Source organism: Fukomys damarensis, unplaced genomic scaffold (genome assembly GCF_012274545.1).
Source record: "Fukomys damarensis isolate Sample0158 unplaced genomic scaffold, DMR_v1.0_HiC HiC_scaffold_15, whole genome shotgun sequence".
NCBI classification, from domain to species: domain Eukaryota; kingdom Metazoa; phylum Chordata; class Mammalia; order Rodentia; family Bathyergidae; genus Fukomys; species Fukomys damarensis.
Window position 1 is genome coordinate 45934885 of NW_022900927.1, and position 12426 is coordinate 45947310.

General features: G+C 35.6%; 1 protein-coding gene across 5 annotated transcripts in view; it reads left to right on the forward strand.

Annotated features, from left to right (window-relative positions):
• Positions 1–12426, forward strand: part of Tmtc2 (transmembrane O-mannosyltransferase targeting cadherins 2) — a 384756-nt gene that overhangs the window by 268730 nt on the left and 103600 nt on the right. The window lies entirely within an intron of this gene.

Consider the following 12426-nt stretch of genomic DNA (forward strand, 5'->3'; position numbering starts at 1 on the left):
TACAAGACTTAAATCCCAATGTCTGTGTACTTACACTAATAAATCTCTCTCCAATAGCAACAAAAATAAATGATCATTAGCAAATCAGAGAACACATGATCAAAAAGGTGATGCTTTAAGTGAATTCGTTGACAAATGCCTTAGAATGATTTCAGAAAAATGTCTTATTTATATATCTATTCAATGATTTAACTAAACAGTGCTTAAAAATTTTTGTTAGGCCAAGCAACCTGAAAATAATTTCACTCAGAAATACCTAGATTTGTCTAACAAAATATAGCTGGTGATGCTTTTAATGCTCAGCTATGCTCAGAAAGTTGTGGGATAGTCCCTAGGAACTAAGAATAACGTGTTAACTAAATATCAGAACATTGAGGAGTTGGCCAATTCTGCAGCTCATTTGGATCATTTACCAGTTGTAAAAGCTGGTGAAAAGGGTTTGATTTGTTTTTATTTTTTTCTTGATTAAGAGGCAAAACTTTCAGCCACTGGAAGGCCAAAACTTGATGCTTAAATAAAGCTGAGGAATTCCTGTCCTTAGTATCTGGATAACATAAGTTTGTCTACTTTCACAGAAGGAAGGAACATGTGACCATGTTAGAATGGCATCTGGGATAGAGAATGAGTGTATTCTCTGCCGTGCATTTTTTTTGAAAACTTGGATTCTTTTTTTTTTTTTTCTCTCTCTCTTTTTTTTTAACTTTAAGTTTTGAATTTGCCTGACCAGGGAATTTTTAGGCCAAGAAATTAAGTAAAAATCAGTCCACCCTTATGAATATATTTTTTCAAAGAACACAAATGTAGCCTGGCTTGGTAATATACGTGTGTAATCCCAGCACTCTGAGAGGCTGAGTAAAGAGGAGCTCAAGTTCAGTACCAGCCTGGACAACTTAATGACTTAGCGAGACCAGTAAAATATCCCTAAATGTGTGTATGTGTGTGTGGTGGTTGCGGGGGGGATATAGTTTATTGAATAGCCCTTGGTTTCAATTTAGTACCAAAAGAATAAAATAACATATTTAGGAATGACTATGGTACAAAGAGAATGGTGGACAAAGAAATTGATCGTGGAGGTGAATCAGAATGTCTTCACAGAATAAAATATTGAGGAAGAATAACTATACAAAAACACTCAGAGTAGGAGCTTGTACTTCAGTGGACAGGATATTTCAAGGGGTTTTGGAAGAACAGAAAGCAGTGGAAGTGTTATAACTCATTTGTCAGAGAACAGGAAACTGCAGTGTCAAGGTGCTTTCTTTGGAATCGATAACACTGAAAAATTCAACTTAGTCCAAAGCGTGAAGGATCAAGCTTGGTCTTTTAGTGGTGATGATGATAAGCAGTAGTATAACCTTTAAGGAGTGAGGCCTCTTCCATGGTAGTTAGGTCTTGGGGTTGTCACCCTCAGAAGGTACTTAGATCACGCGGACAGCACCATCCGACAGTGTTGGTGCTGGTCTTGCAGAGTGAGTTTTTGTGAGAGCAAGCCATCAAAAGAGCAGCCTGACCTCTAAGTCTCTTGGCTTCCTATCCTCCCATATGCCCTGCTTTTCTTCTCATGCTGTCACCATGGTGCCATCTGCCATGGTGTAGTTAGAACACACTCACCAGAGCCAAGAGGATGCTCATGCCGTGTTTTTGAATCTCTAGAACTGTGAGCTAAATAAGCTTCATTTTAAATAAGTAACCGAGCTTCTGGTATTATGTTATAGCAACAGAAAATGGATTAAGATGGGGAATGAAAATCTTCTTGTGGAGTATTCAGATCCTTGAGATTCCTCCACAACTTTCTGTAGCATAATAGCAAAACAGGATTCAGATCCTTCCCCCATTGTATACCTTTTTCCCTCATACCTTATTTCCAAAGAAATTGCTGAGTTCTTATCTAAAGAAACTAAGTTATTCTAGGGAAAATATTTCCATATATTTAAATTTAAGGATCTCTTATAAATCAATGGCTCCTTGAAGAATATGCCTTAGGAACTTCACTCACCTTTTTTAAAGCTTAAATATCAGTAGGCACCATAGGATTATCAGTCCTATTAGGCAAGCCTCAACTGTAGGATGGGGATAGGAAACAAATTATTGGAAGTAAATATGAAGAAGCCTTCAAAAGAATAATAATCCTTACAGATGGTACCATACAATATTTCATGAAGCAGGATGTCAGAAAAAATTATAATACTGAGGAAAAACGACAGATTTTAGAAATTAAAATATGATAACACACAGTTTTCACTGAAGAACAAGAAGGTAAAGATAAAAAAATCTCATTTACTAACACGAAAACAGGGAAATAAAAAGCATGAAAGAAGAAAATTTAAAATAAGTCAATATGGAGTCCAACAAAAGAAAGAGGGAAGGAGAACATTACTCAAAATCAAAAGGTACAAGTTGCCGTTTGTGCCATTTTGAAAACCAATTCATATCCTGATAGGATGATAATTCACATAAAAATAGAATTCATGTTCCTCTCGCTCCAACACTGAGATTTTCTCAGGGAGTTCAAATGGAAATGTTTTGAGTTAGATTGCTAAGTGACCACCTTCAGAAATAACTATAAAAGTTACAGATGCCCAATTCATTCCCCCTAAAAGCTGGAAAAGAAAATTTAGCCATAAATGTATATAATTGTGAATATGCCTAAATCATGACATTGGATATCGAAACCATGGGTCCTTATTTTTTTCTTTTTGATTTTCAAGGCTGAATATTTTTAACTTTCTAAACCAAAGAATATAATTTTAAAGCCTTCTTTATTCTTTTCAGGATGCTTTTAAAAAACCCAAGATTTATAAGTTTTACTTTACAGAAACTTCCTTTATAGAAGGAAGGAAAAACTCATGTATTACAATCCAACTTTTAAATTTTCCCCCACAAAGACTTTTATAGTTTCCGACTTGCTGATTAGATGAAATACAAGGAATGGCTTAAACTTACAGTGCCAAAACCCCATAACCATCTATAACAGTTTCTTTCTAAATTATAAGATTTGGCAAATTTCTGATCCCAGCGGATTGGTTTTGAGTAATTGTGGGTTTCTTAGCCTGGTAATACGCCATTGACTTAGCATAGAATTAACAAGGCGGAAAGTGTCACAGATTTTGACTTCTGAATATTTAAAATATATTGTGAAATGGAATTGGTTTCTAGTCTCAAGAGAAGAGTTTACCTTTTTGTCAAACTGACCAAATGAAAATTATATAAAAATAACATGCAGTGATGTCTGATTTAGATAGTATGGAAAGAGTTTGTTTACAAATTCTAGTAAGAAATTGATTATTAAAACTTTTGTTACAGTCGGTGGCATGATTCTCTCAATGCCTTTTTTTAAAACACGTTTTTATTTAAGAATTCATGTAATATTTATAGTATTTAGAAAAGTGTAAAAGGATTTAAATTTCCCCAGAATGCTTTGACACATTCTATAGATCATAGCCTTTCTGTTCCTCTGCCAAAAATGTCCTTTTCCTTTTTCTGCCTGTTGAAATTTTATTTCCTCTGTGAAGTCTTGCCTGGCTCTCTCAAGCATTTTTTCCCCTTTCTCTGTACTTCCTTAGCCCGGCTCTCACTATGTCTATAATAGCACTTCCCAGCTGAATGGCACGCATAAATCTTTGCCCATCCTTTGACACTACACATGCCACTAAGGCGAACTCTTTTTCACTGCCTTGATAAAAATCCCTGTATCCTTATATATTTTTCTGTTTTAAATTATTTAATGTTTGGAGACAAGAGTAATATTTTTATTTCCCTAGTCGGATTCTCATTTTTATCCCTCATCTTCTCGACATACGTATTTATATTTACTCCTCCATACTAAGTGTTATTTTTTTTTTTAATTTTGTTGTTGTTTTTTGAGACAGGGTCCCACTATGTAGTTGAGACTAACCTGGAACTCACTTTGTAGCCCAGTCTGGTCTTGAACTCACAGTGATCCTCCTGCCTCAGCCTTCTGAGTGCTGGGATTACAGGCATGCACCACCACGCCCAGCATCTAAGTGTTATTTTAATCCTTAATGATCTGTGCTGAATTGCTGAATGAAATGAGGCTTGACTATCAAGTGGTTGTAGAGTAATCTTACAGATTACCAGAAGGAGAGGTAGGCTCAAGTGCAATGTTGATCTTTTGAGTCCCTGTTTTGTATGTGTTAATTCATAGGAGCTGCACACCACTTGGGAAATATTATCTCCTTTTTTTAAATGAAAAAAAATGAGCTTCAGAAATTTAAGGAACACCCCAAAATTCACTTAGCAATTAAAGAGTAGAGTTAAATTTTCTTGAATTGTCATTAATTTTCATTCTGCATTAAAGAATTTTAAGTGTGGAATTTTTTTCCAGTTGGCATGCCTGATTGAACTGATTACAGATTCTTAAAAGTAACTCACCATCCTGCTCTCCCCATTTTTTACACCTTACTTTTAAATATTACCATTAAATACTAGTTTCTTTTGAATAGTTAAATGAATTTTTATTATTAGGTGTAATAGGTCATGAATATAGGACTTCAGCTTTAGGTTATTGACACTTTAGGATCTATAATAACCCTCTAATACAAATTTTCCATGAGTAATAGTCCTGCATTAAAGTCACTGGTAGTCTCCATGTTTAAATACAGTCGGGCCCAGGTGACATCCTTTAAAATATATGGAACTTTCATACCAATGTCATGTCCAATTAAAATACTAAACACAAGCTGAGTTTGCAATGCTCTGCTTAAAATTGTGATTTATTCCTTGTTTGAACTTTGTTACCTAGGGCTAATGCTATGACTTTGAAATCGGGCATGCTTTAAGACAGAGAAAAGAATAACATTTCCATTATTGTATTTCAGATTATTTTCTAGTTGTTTCTAAAGCTGTGTGGGTTCACTCACTGTGTGCACATACTTACTTCTATTTTTTTCTCTTTTTTTTTTTTTTTTGTTTTCTCTCTTTGTATTGAAGCCAAATATTTTGCAGTTTTTGTGAGCCAGTAAAATTAATATTGATTTCAATTGCAATAAAAATGACTTGGCTGTTAGCTTACTTTCCAGATTTAGGTTAGTAGGAGAGAAGGGAGGATATTGGAGACTCTGACAGTAATGCATGATATAGAAGACCTTTATTTTGGCTACTGCGTAGAAACACTGAACCAGACTTCAGTGTCTAGCCGAAGTTAATTGGTCTACATAAAACTCCATTTGGGAAAGTACTTGAGGTTTCACCAGAAAGCCCCATATTCCAAGCTAGAATGGTGTTGGTATATACTATCTACATGTACAGTGTTGTGTGTTTCCATGGGTTTTTTGTGATCACTAATATTATTTAAAGCTGAGGTTTTTTTTCTATTGGATCTTCTCAAGAACATTTTTTTTTCATTTTAAATGTTGAAAGCATTCAGGTTTACTTGATTTTATGTTAATCATCCACAACCATGTTTAGATAGGAAGAAGGGAGCCAAAAGTAGTTTTTTCTATAATTCTGATTCATTGTAGATTGTCTTATTTGTTGTAGATATATACAATTCAAGTTGCAAAATTAATTTTGAAAAAAGACAACATAGTATTATGTATCAGGCTACTCAAATAGTAGACAAAATATAAAAAGATATTTAATCCTGTACAGTATTCCATTTAACTTTCTTATCTAATTTTTATGATTTAGCATTCAGGAAATAATACGATTATCATGGTATTATTTTTATCCAGAAGCATACTAAATCTTAGTCCAATTTTTAGCTCCCCTCCCTTGTCCAATTCATGATACACATTTTATTATCTAGTGTGAAATTTTTTCCGGTATACTTATACTATTCTACTAAGTGACATAAGAATTCAAATATCTCTGCAGTATCCCTGACTTTCATTCTGTTTGCATATTGTGAGTTACTAGAGGTCATCAGTTATTTTTGCCAGATAGTCTGAGGAAGAATAAAAATTAAAATACATAAATTATTTGGTATTAAAGGACACATAAAAATTTTATTTGACTTGTATCTATTTAGTTGTACTTTAGTGTTTGAAAAAAAAAACATGAGTGTTTTATGCCATTCCTCCTTATGTTTAACCATCTCGCTTTTCTAAGAGTGTGAGCCTTGGATCCTCACATCTCTTTGTGGATATTTTTTTTTTAAATCCATTTTAAAGTTCTTCAATTTGTTAAATAAGTTCCTTGACACACTATGGTACTTGACTCATGAATTCCAGTGTGCTTTTCTTTTTTCTACATTGTATTGACTCTTATCAAATCCTGAAACACTTTAATATGAGATAAATTCTGCTTTTAATTTATGATTCATATTTTCCTAGCTTGATAAATTTTAATTCTATATCAGAAGAGAATTTGAGTATTTCTGCTTGTTAAAACAGCTTTGTGCATGGGCCAGGGATTTAGCTCAGTAGTTCCACCACCTCCCTCACAAGCTCAAAGACCAGAGTTCAATCTACAGTACCAAAAAAAAAATAAATAAATAAAAAATAAAACAGCTTTGTACAGACTACTTACATTTTTTAGAAACACACATCTTTTCTTATAAGTGATTGGGACAACACTTTTACCAAGAGTGGTTGCCTTTTTTTTTCTTGTGGTATCCAGATATGTACATAAAAATGTTTCACTTATTATGGCATTATCATTGTAAGTTGCACATATTCTAAGTCAGAAGTGCACTTAATGCACCTCAGCTACCAAATACAACATGGTATAGAAGAGTGCAGGTTTCCTCTGGTTTTCAGTCTTGTGGCTGACTGAGAACTGCCCAGTATCACACAAGAGTGTCATACTGCCCAGCTCAGCAAAAGACCAAAATTTAAAATTCCAAGTATAGCTTCTCTTGAATGCATATTCCTGTAACATTACCATAAAGTAGAAAAGTAAGTTAACACTTTGCAAGTTGGAAACCATCTACACACAGAGACACACAGACACAAACACACACACATACAGATGATAGGCTAATTCTAAGATTTAAAAAAAAAAGTTTTTAGTGCTGGGGATTGAATCCAAGTTTTTGACATATTAGGGAAACATTCTACCATAGAGCTGTGTCCCCAACCTATTTTGAAAACTTCATTTTGAGGCAGGGTCTTGCTGAGTTACCAAGGCTAGCCTGGAGCTTGGGTATTCTCTGGCCTCAGCCTCCCAATTAGCTGGAATTACAGGCATGTGCCACCATGTCTGTCTAACTTACTCATTTATGTAGACTCATAAATAGTTTCAAAACTGGACCAGTTAGCCATGTGTTCATAAGCTGTAAGGTCTTTGTCATTTCGCCTTATGTTTAAAAGTCTCCATAAGACTTTTTCAAGTTTATATGCCGTATAGGCCTGAAGCAAGAGGATTGGTGAGCTGTAGATTATATCTTTAGTTTTTATTAAAATCAAGTTACTTACTCCAAACACAGTTCTGGATTCAGCTTCATTCTTTCATGTGCTGAGCTTCTAGGGCTGTCTGAACTTGTCATTTGCTTGTTGTCTCCCGCATCATAAATCCTTATCAGTTGCTCTGCTGACATATAATTAGCATATACTGTATAGGGTGGCTCCTTACCATACCTCTTCAGTGGTCATAGCGTCACAGTATTTCAGAAATCAGCTCATACTTGTTGTACAGTGAAACAGACATTTGGATGTGCTATTCTGTCACCTAACATGAATTGAGGTATACGTGAACTAGGACCCACTTTATAGATGAGGAAGCTGAGGTTCACCGAGGTTAAATCCACCTCTGTGTCCAAACCCTATTATATAATACTGCCTCTTCCTTTTCTTTGTTGATAACTATGCTACTTAAAATGCTCTCTAGCCTTTAATTTGCCTTATTCAGCCGAAACATGTGAACATGGTATCTCATATGGTATGCATAAATAGTGCCCAATTTCAAAATGCATAGAATTTCCTTTAAAACAAAGCTTCCTTCTAGTTTTAGCATGTCTTCTCATAGATATACAGTGGAGAAGCATTTTCCATGTATATTTTTAAGTAAAAAGAATTTTAGCATAGCTCCCGGTAAAAATGGTTTAAGTATATGTGTGAAATAACAAAAAGTAGTAATAGTGAAGCTTAAAAGTGAGTTTAAATTTACAGGTGAAATGCATAACTTCCCTCAGGTTTTAAAATTTGAAGGAAGCTCCATGCTATGGCAGACTGGAGGGAGTGTGGATAGGGAGTAGGGGAGGCCTGAGTGCAGTGACGCTGACCTTTATCTGGGGAACTTTTAACTGGTAAAACATTGAGTTGGAGCCAGACCACCTGAGTACTACCTGCCTGGTAATTTATTCCTACTCATACTGTGGAGCATAATTCTTTTAAGAGGCTTACAATTGGCAGAATTTGTATGTCTACGACGTAATTGAGGCTCTTTGTCAAAAGTGACAGGGTGAGGTACATTCTTGAGCATATACTGTAATTTGGTGTGCATGGTAATAATAATATTTTAAGCAGAAGACAAATGTATAGAAAGGTTCATATAGAAATGGGTCCCTTCGGTCAGGCTGACATCAGTCACATGGCATCCACTTAAGGTAAGCACTGTCATCTCAAGCCATGTATTATAATATATAATGGAGAAATAGATCCTGTAAATGTAATGGTCAGTCTGAGATATTTTTGTTCTTGAAAATAATACTTGAAGTTATGTCCTCCTGTATGGCTTGTTCTATTTTCTATTCCTCTGGATGAAAATGATAACTAGAACTGAAATAGACTTTCTGTCTGCTTGAGTCAGAAATTTACTAACTAAGCCAAACAATTACTGATCAGGAAACTATGCTTTTATGTTGTAAGATTTCTTTGCATAATTCAAAGAGATTATCTTGATAGAGATATAGGATTAAGTTGAAATCCAAGCTCTTGCTCAAGATGCTTTTCTACAGGTATCTGTTTTCCTGTTTTCCCCTAAGGTACACATTTGCCACAAGTGACAAATACCTAAATAATACCTAGGTACAAGGAACTTAGCAAGTTTCGTGCATACTATTGTATAGATATCATGTAAGTGTGTTTTGCCAAGTTTTATGTGTTAGTAGTAGTACCTACACTGGCGATCTGGGAGAGAGGGTAACTTTGTAAGGTGAGACCTAGTGGGAAGAATTAGGACATTGCGGCGGGTGTGGCCCTTAGAAGGACTCTTATGGGACCCTGGTAGCTCGTATGAGAGGGTTGTAATAAAGGAGTAAGACTAACCCTCCCTGCTCTCTACTCCTTGTCTTGCCACATGATCTCCCACTCTTACATGTGCTTCTGCTGTGGTGCCATCCTTCACGATGTATTAAAGCAAAGAGTGTCTTAGCTAGAGCTGGAACCATGCTATTTGAACTTTCAGTCTGCAAAACTGTGACCTAAGTAAGCCTCTTTTTTTTTTATAATGTGTCCAGCCCCAGCCGTTTTGTTACAGCAACAGAGAACTGACTAATACCATACACTTGCTCTGATTGTAAATCCTAACGACATTGACTCAACGTGTTACATGTTGCATTAGTCAGCTTTACATCACTATAACAAAAGATCTGGCACAGGGTACTTGTGAAATAAAGAGAGGTATATTTTGGCTCATGGTTCTGTGGATTTAATTCTAAGATGGGCAGCCCTATTGGGTTAGGCCTCTGGTGAGGGCAACATGTCATATAACACAAGTGGCTAGCCTAGTGAGAGGTCACAACTCAAGCAAAAAAAAAAGAAAAAAGCCAGGCATGGTGATGCACACCTATAATCCCAGCACTTCGGAGGCTAAGGCAGAAGGATCACTGTGAGTTTGAGACCAGCCTGGGGTACATAGTGAGTTCCAGGTTAGTCTCAACTACACAGTGAGACCCTGTCAAAAAATCAAAACACACACACACACACACAGGAATTTTGATACACTAAGGTCCCATTCAATACCATGTGTCCAGTGACTTAAGGACCTCCTACTCAGTCCCACCTCTTTAAGGTCCACAGCAACTCTCAGTGCTGCTACTCTGGGGACCAAACAGTTACATAGGGACCTTTGGGGACAATTAACATCCAATGTACAGTGCATACCAAGTATTGTTTTAGAATAAGAATACAATGGGAAATTTCAAATATGGTGATACGTAAGAGTACCAAGAGGATCTTACTTAATATTGCTTCAATAATTTCTGTTAAAGTAATATTCCCAGAACTTATTTCATTGTATATTCATGCATCTACATGTTCCTTTTCACTTTTGCTTCTGGTGTTAGAGATTAAACCCAGGGCCTCGAGCAGGCTATGCAAGTGCTATACTACTGAACTACATCTCCAGTCTTGAATATTCCATTAAAAAAGAAAATCCACTAGTCAAATTAGTGTTGGACAATCTGCACAGTTCTTAAAATTCCCTTCTTAAAAATATGTATGCATATTATCCATAAAAGCTCAGAAAGTCTTTTTATATTTAGAGTTTCATTTCATATACTTGTTGTGGAACTTTTTTTGGTTTGTTTTTGTTTTTTTCCTGAGACAGGGTCTAACTATGTAGTTGAGACTGACTTGGAACTCACTGTGTAGCCCAGGCTGGTCAAAACTCAGAGCGATCCTCTTGCCTCAGCCTCCTCCCGGAGTGTTGGGATTACGGGCATGAGCCATTATGCCCAGCGGAACAACTTTTTTTAAAAGTTGAGTTTATCCTCCTGAGAAAAGAATATTCTGCTGAATATACTTTGGGAAATTTTATAATCTACAAACTGAAAGATGTCAAGTAACAGCAAATACAAAATGTTAGAAATATAGTAAGTGAAAGAGACTGGTTTTTACCCTCACAAAGTAGTAGCCTGAGCTCCCAAGCTATTGGTTATTCAGTAATTTATTTCTGTTAGGTACTTAATATTATCTTTTTTGGTTTGTTTGTTTATTTGATACTGGGAATCAAACTCAGGTTCTTACGCTTGCGAGTTTGGTGGCGGCACCACTGAGCTAAATCCCCTGCCCAAGGTAGTTAATATTATCTAAAAATTCAGAAATGATGAATATAGTTCTTTGCTTTCCTCTATTATGAATGTACAGGGTAGGAAAAGAGGAAGCCAGTACCACCAAAATCAGTATGTTGGAAGAAAAAAATTGTTCATGTTGGGACTAGAGCTGCCCTGAAAACAGCAAGAAATCTAAGTGTTTTCAAAACACATCCAGGTTGAACTGCCACTTGATAATTTTAATATAAGATTGAGGGTATAACTGAGCTAAATCCCTGGCTCTAGAAGGGAATTTGTTAGGCTGATCATATGCAAATGTTTTGTTTTTAGTTTCTGAAATAGAAATAGCATTGGTGAGTGAAGTATTTAAAATCTTTTTTCTAGTGTATTTACAAAATACCATTACTTATATTCTATAAAGAACAGTGCATTAGGGGAAACAGTTATGATTTTGAAGTTTTTCATTAACAGATTTCCTTTCTTCTACATTTAGCAGTTTGAGTTAGAATGTTCTTCAAAATTTTTATCTTGTAAACTTGTGTTGAAAAATGAGTTAGACATGAAAAAAGAATAATTTATTGCAACAGACACCCACACATTTTTAACTCTGATAAAATAGAGACTAAATTTTTGTGGACTTTATATTTTAAGTGCAATGAATTTTTAACAAATTCTTTGTTTTAGGATAATTTTAGGTTATATAATTTTACTTTAGTACAGCAAGTTTTAATTTGTCTCATACCCAGATCCATCATAATTAATATCATATTAATTGTCATATGTGACGATTATGTCACAATTAATGACCAGTATTAATACATTATTATTAACTAAAGTCTGTATTTTATATAGAGTTCTTCACTTTTCCCCTAATGTCCTTTTGTTGTTCTAGGACCCACATCGCATTTAGTAGTCATATTTTCGTAGGTTCCACTTCTGTGACAGTTTCTTTGCTTCTCTTTGTTTTCGTGACACTGAGCAGCGTAAGGAGCGCTGCCGCTGCAGGGGGAAAATGTTAACTCCCAGTGTTAGATGTTCAACATGCCAAGTTCATGTTCCCCAAAACCAAAGAATTCTAAGGAACAGTGGAGATGAAGAGTAGGAAATGCTTATTGAGCGAGAGAGTTACAGCTTCTGAGAGACAGGAGGGGACCCAGAAAGTGGGTTGCTGTGGACCCAACATTATAGAATAAGTTTTATGGAGCAAAATCTCTGAATGGATACAATGTAGGACAAAGTATGAGTAACCTTTAAGATTACAAGTTTAGTCACTTAGGTAATATTGATCCATTGGAGAAGCACGTCATGTGACAAGTGTACCTGCAAAGAACAAGGACCTTTTAGAAAGAGACAAATCAAGGGGTCTTGGTCACCCACAGGGGTGACTGATGTTAATGTTAATTTATTGTTTATCTTTCAAGGAAGCATGGAGCCTGGCCATTTTGTCTTTATCTTGAGGCCTGGCCTCCAACAAATGCACCTCAGGGCACAGTCCTAATGTGTTTTATCCTTTGTATTGACTCCCCCAAGAGCCT